The 5,153-nt window shown below is 42.9% G+C and overlaps 1 pseudogene; it reads right to left on the reverse strand.

Moving 5' to 3' along the window:
• Positions 1–353: 353 nt before the first annotated feature.
• LOC130140673 (heterogeneous nuclear ribonucleoprotein 1-like) lies at positions 354–3,305 on the reverse strand (annotated as a pseudogene).
• Positions 3,306–5,153: the final 1,848 nt, after the last annotated feature.

Raw genomic sequence — 5,153 nt, forward strand, 5'->3', positions numbered from 1 at the left:
TGCAATATTGACATTACCTTGCTTCTTAAAGATTTTTTTATTTTCTATTTTTGAAGACAATGTTGTCTTTACAGTTTTCCTGCTGTCCATCGACAAAATTTGGTATAACCACTCTTCACACAGAATCCGTCTTGAGATAATGAATATTCGTAACCCTTGTTGAAAAAGGGCGTGCGTCATCAGAGATCATGCCAACTTTGTTTCAAGGAGCAATATCTGTTTTTCGGATTGAAAAACCGAAACAACGTTTTTCCCATAATTACCCTCTAAAAGAACAAGGAAGGATCACCTGTGTAATAACTATCTACAGGGGTGATTCAGATTAAGCCACTGATATAGCAGAAGGTAAAGAATGTCCAAATAAACAGGCTCATATTCATCCTGAATCACAGATTAAACGACACATCTCAATCCGTCTGATAATTACAAGGTGCCCTGTGGATTGACTATGCTATTATGCACAGGAGACGTGTTAATAAAGTAACAAGCCCTAACTGCGAGGGACACACGTCCCTCCGTTCCGTGTGCATTGCTTCCATCTCCAAATGACACTACACAAGCCAGTAAAAATATCATCTCCCATAGGGATGGTACCTTTCGGCCATTGCAGCCCCATTTGTGGCGGAATTATAGCCATATCCCTTACCACTGCCATGGATACTGCCGCTGCCACTGCCACCGCCTCTTCCATAGCCTCTATTACCAGCATAAAAACCACTCACGCCATAACCACTAGGGGCACCATAGCTGCTGCTGCCTCCATAAGCGCCGCCACCATACATTGTGCCCCCAAAACCATAGCCATAACCATATCCACCATAGAATGCAGCCGAGCTTCCACCGTAGCTTCCAATATAACTTCCATAGCCTCCATAACCGTCAAAACCTCCATAACTCCCGCCGAAATTTCTGCCTACTTTCCCACCAAACCCATCTCCTGGATAATATTCTTTAGCATAACCACCCGCACTGTTGTTGAAACTGCCTCTGAATTTGGATTGGCTTCCACTGTAGTCACTACCTCCCCTTTTTGGTTCAGCCTTCTTAATTTCAACCTAAGCATTATGGTCGGAGCTACGTCAGAAGCTGCTCATCTCCGATGAACAGGAGGAGGAAGTTTCCTCCCAGTTAGGAATTATAACTCACCTGTTTCCCTCCAAGTTCATGCACTTTGCCTTCTGATATTATCCTTTCAACAGCATCTTCTTCAGCAAATGTGACAAACCCAAAGCCTCTAGACCGTCCAGTCGCGTGGTCTAGCATTATCTGATGCTCAACTATGCCACCATAGAAAGAGAAGTACTCCTTCAACTCATCTGCAATAGTAAAGCACGGTGTCAACTGATAAATTCTCGTGTCTCAGAGAGACAAAATCAAATGCAGGATATGCCACCTTCACTCAGGAATGCTGGGAGTCCACCGACAAAGATTTTTTTTGTCCTTAACGCCGATTTTCCTTCCATATCCTCCCGGGGGATCGTTCTCTTCACTTCTACCTGACATGATACAACATCCAAGAAAGCTCTAACATGACAAGGAAGTTGTTTTGCGCAGTAGAAAAATTGACTGGGACAGAGAATATTACCTCTCTACCGTCTATGACGTGGCATTCCTCCAAAACCTTATCAGCAACTGATGAATCAGCAAATGTGACAAATCCAAAACCTCGAGGCCTTCCAGAATACTTGTCCGTCATAATCACAGAGTCAGCAATTTCTCCATACTTGCTAAAATAATTAGTGAATCTGTCTGAAAAAAAAATACACAAAATGCTACAAGGTTGAACAGTGTATTGGTACTTATCTATATTTGAACAGACGACATGGTCAACATTACAACTTGGCAGTACTGAAAACATGTTTACGTTTTTCATGATTAAATATCCTGTTCAATATTGCATCCACTCCTAATGCACCTATAACCCCCCGTCTCAATCCTGAAACATGTTTAGGTGCACAAGTACTAGCCCTTGCAATTATAGGTTATTACTGACGTGTGCATGCCATGTTTGAGGAGTGACGCCGTTGCTGAAGCCAGAGGTATGCATTCAGCGAGGAACAGAAGACGGGAAAGTATCCAAATAGATGAGCAGAAGATCTCTTTAGCATCAAAATCAAATCGAAAAAAGACAGTAATTCGTGTAATTACTCGTCGAATTTAATTATAGGATAAGAGGACATAGACAGGGATTATGCCGATTATCAAAACTATATAGATCACAGATCAAGTGTTGAGAAGTTGGCGAGACACATCGGAAGATAAGGATCTCTCAGAGCAGCCAAGAATAATCATCAACATTTCACTGCTCTGGAAAGGACAGTGCGCAAGCACAAATTGAAATCTACAATGAGGACCGAAGATGATTTGGATACTTCCTATTATCCACTTCATGGGACTTCTAGACATTCCCCTAAGACAGAAGAATTCAAACTTCCTAAAACATATTGATTGCCGGCAGGTAATGATACGGAGTAGCAAGCAACGTTTAGTAGTTACGAATTATGATCCTTATGCCACTAGCCGGATTCGCGACACTTAGCATTAAACAGTTTGAACCCCCCCAATTTATCCTAATCAACAATAGAATTTCCAAGAACACGCTTCACGTCCAAAGTAATCCATGACAAATTCAGTGGCGAAACGCTCGACATACCTTCAGTAGTCTCCCATGAAATGCCTCCAACGAAGAGTTTCCTATCACAAGAAGCGGGCCAAATAAAAAAAAAAACCCAGAATTATTCTTCATCCGGCAACATCGCGTCATCTTGTAATAGCTCAATAAAAACCCCAAGTGCGCCCAGCTTCGAAATTCCCCAATTAGCACAAAACTCCACAGAATCCGAACCAGACAAGCCCTCGAAACCCGAACAAGCTAACCTCGAAGAAGAGTCGCGGTGTTCCACCGGACGCCTCCGGTCGGTTTCGTCGCCGTCGCCGCCGCCGAACGAGTCCACCTCGCGTCCGACATATCGCCGCTCCGTCTGCTGCTGCTGCTGCTGCTGCTGCTGTTGCTGCTGCTGATGTTGATGCTGATGTTGGTACTGCGGGAGTCGCTGATCTTCGTAGATTCCCTCCTCGCCGTCGAAGGCGAACGGGTTGTCTTCCTCGTAATGGCTCTGGCCTCCGTAATCCTCCATCCCCGCGCAGCTCGCCGGCCGATGATCCTCCCGGCCCAAATCTTTCCCCCCCTCTCGATGTTGGCGCAGAGCGAGAAAGCACGCGACTTTGGACAGGTAGATGGATGGCGGAGAGCGCTGAATTGATTTTGACTGTTACTCAAAAACCCTAAGTCAGTCAGCGCCAGCGGTCGCGCCAATGCAAATGCAATGCAAAGCTCGAGGAGCTGTTTGTCGCTATTATATTCTTGAGTGTTTTTGTTTTTTGGTTGGGGAAAATATACGAGAAAAAATTATAAATATTTTATATAATTACTCGACCGAAAATACACATGTATATATGTATGTATGTATGTATGTATGTATATAATTGGGAATTATTTTTAAAAGAAAAAAAAAAAGGGGGAGGAGCAAAAAGAGAGATAAGATTGAAAGATTTTTAGGCTCCGTTCGTTTGGCGGAAAATATTCTCCTTTAGGAAAATATTTTCCCGGAAGTCATTTTCCTGGAAAATGTTTTCCCGGAACATAATTTTCCGGTGTTCGGCGACCAATATGAAAAAGTTTCGGAAAATATTTTTCGCCGGCTGACCGCGGCAGCGTCCGGCTGTCGGCCCGGCGGTGTCCGGCGGCCAAACACGGCGCGGCGCGACGGCCGGCGCAACGACGGCCAACGTCCGGCGGCGGTGGCCGGCGACCGACGGCCAACGTCCGGCGGCGGCCGGCAACCGGCGGCAGCGGCAGCGGGCGACGACCTTAGTGAAAAAGAAGAAGAAGCTCCGGAAAATGATTTCCGCTTTTGAAGAAGCGGAAGTCATTTTCCGTAGACTTAGGCTATTTTGTGAGGGGGGAAGGAAAATATTTTCCCACGGAAAACGTTTTCCGCCCCCCGAACACCGGAAAACCCCGAAAATATTTTCCGGAAGAATATTTTCCGCCAAACGAACGGCGCCTTAATCTACGTCATTATCCTGGGCCTTTCCAAAAGTGTCGAAGTGAGTGGAAAAAGGAAAAAAAAAACAAATTTGGAAAATGACGCGTTATGATTTGAATGCCATTTTGGGTATTTATAATTTCGAAGAAGAACGAGGATATTAATTGGAAAGAGGAAAAGAAGAACTGTTTTTCTATTTTGGTCCGGAAAAAAAACAGGACACAAAAGGTCCTTGAATTTTGACTCGATATGCAATGTCGTTCTTGAACTTTTAATTTGCTCGACGTGGTTTATGAGTTTTAACCCAATGTGCAATATTGCCCCCGAATTTTTAATTTATTCGATGTCGTCCATGAATTTTAACCCAGTGTGCAGTGATGTCCTTGAACTTTTAATCTGTTTGATACGATCCTTGAATTTTTTGTACATTTTTAATTTAATCCATGGACTATATGAAAACGTTCGATGTTGTATCTAAACTTGAATCAATAGAATGATAACATTGGATATATTCATATAGTCCGTGCCATAAATTGAACGTTTACCAAAAATTCAAAGGTCACATTGAATAGATAAAAAAAAAATGCAGCAACGGCATTGTATATTGAGCTGAAATTCAAGGACTATCTTAAATAAATTAAAAATTCGAAAATGACAATGTACGTCGGGTCAAAGTTCGGGACCTGCCATTTGTGTAATTCCCTCAAAGACACCACCGAAAACAACCTTCATAAATGATCTCTACATCAGGATGGACGCAGATATGGAGCTTGGGCTGGGCTTGAGCTGATTCCTCCCGAGTGGATACGGGTATGGGTAAATTCGACCCGAGATCCAGTTGAACCGAGGCTCATGCTTTCTGGCCCAAAAAAATCGAGTCTAATATTTGGATTAGTTTTTCATTTTTTTCTTATTGCTCGTGATAAATACATCTAATTATAGAGAAAAAAAATTGAATTTGGTATCCACCCTCCCATTTATAAATAAAAAAAATGTCCTTGACTTTCTTATCTTTTATTATTTCTTTGAAATATATTACCTGTTCATCAAACTCTTATCACCCAGATTAAAGCGATCAGATAAATGCGAAACACGTATCTCCTG

The sequence above is a fragment of the Syzygium oleosum genome, unplaced genomic scaffold (genome assembly GCF_021117445.2).
Source record: "Syzygium oleosum isolate NSW1041296 unplaced genomic scaffold, Sole_v2.1 Sole_v2.20, whole genome shotgun sequence".
NCBI classification, from domain to species: domain Eukaryota; kingdom Viridiplantae; phylum Streptophyta; class Magnoliopsida; order Myrtales; family Myrtaceae; genus Syzygium; species Syzygium oleosum.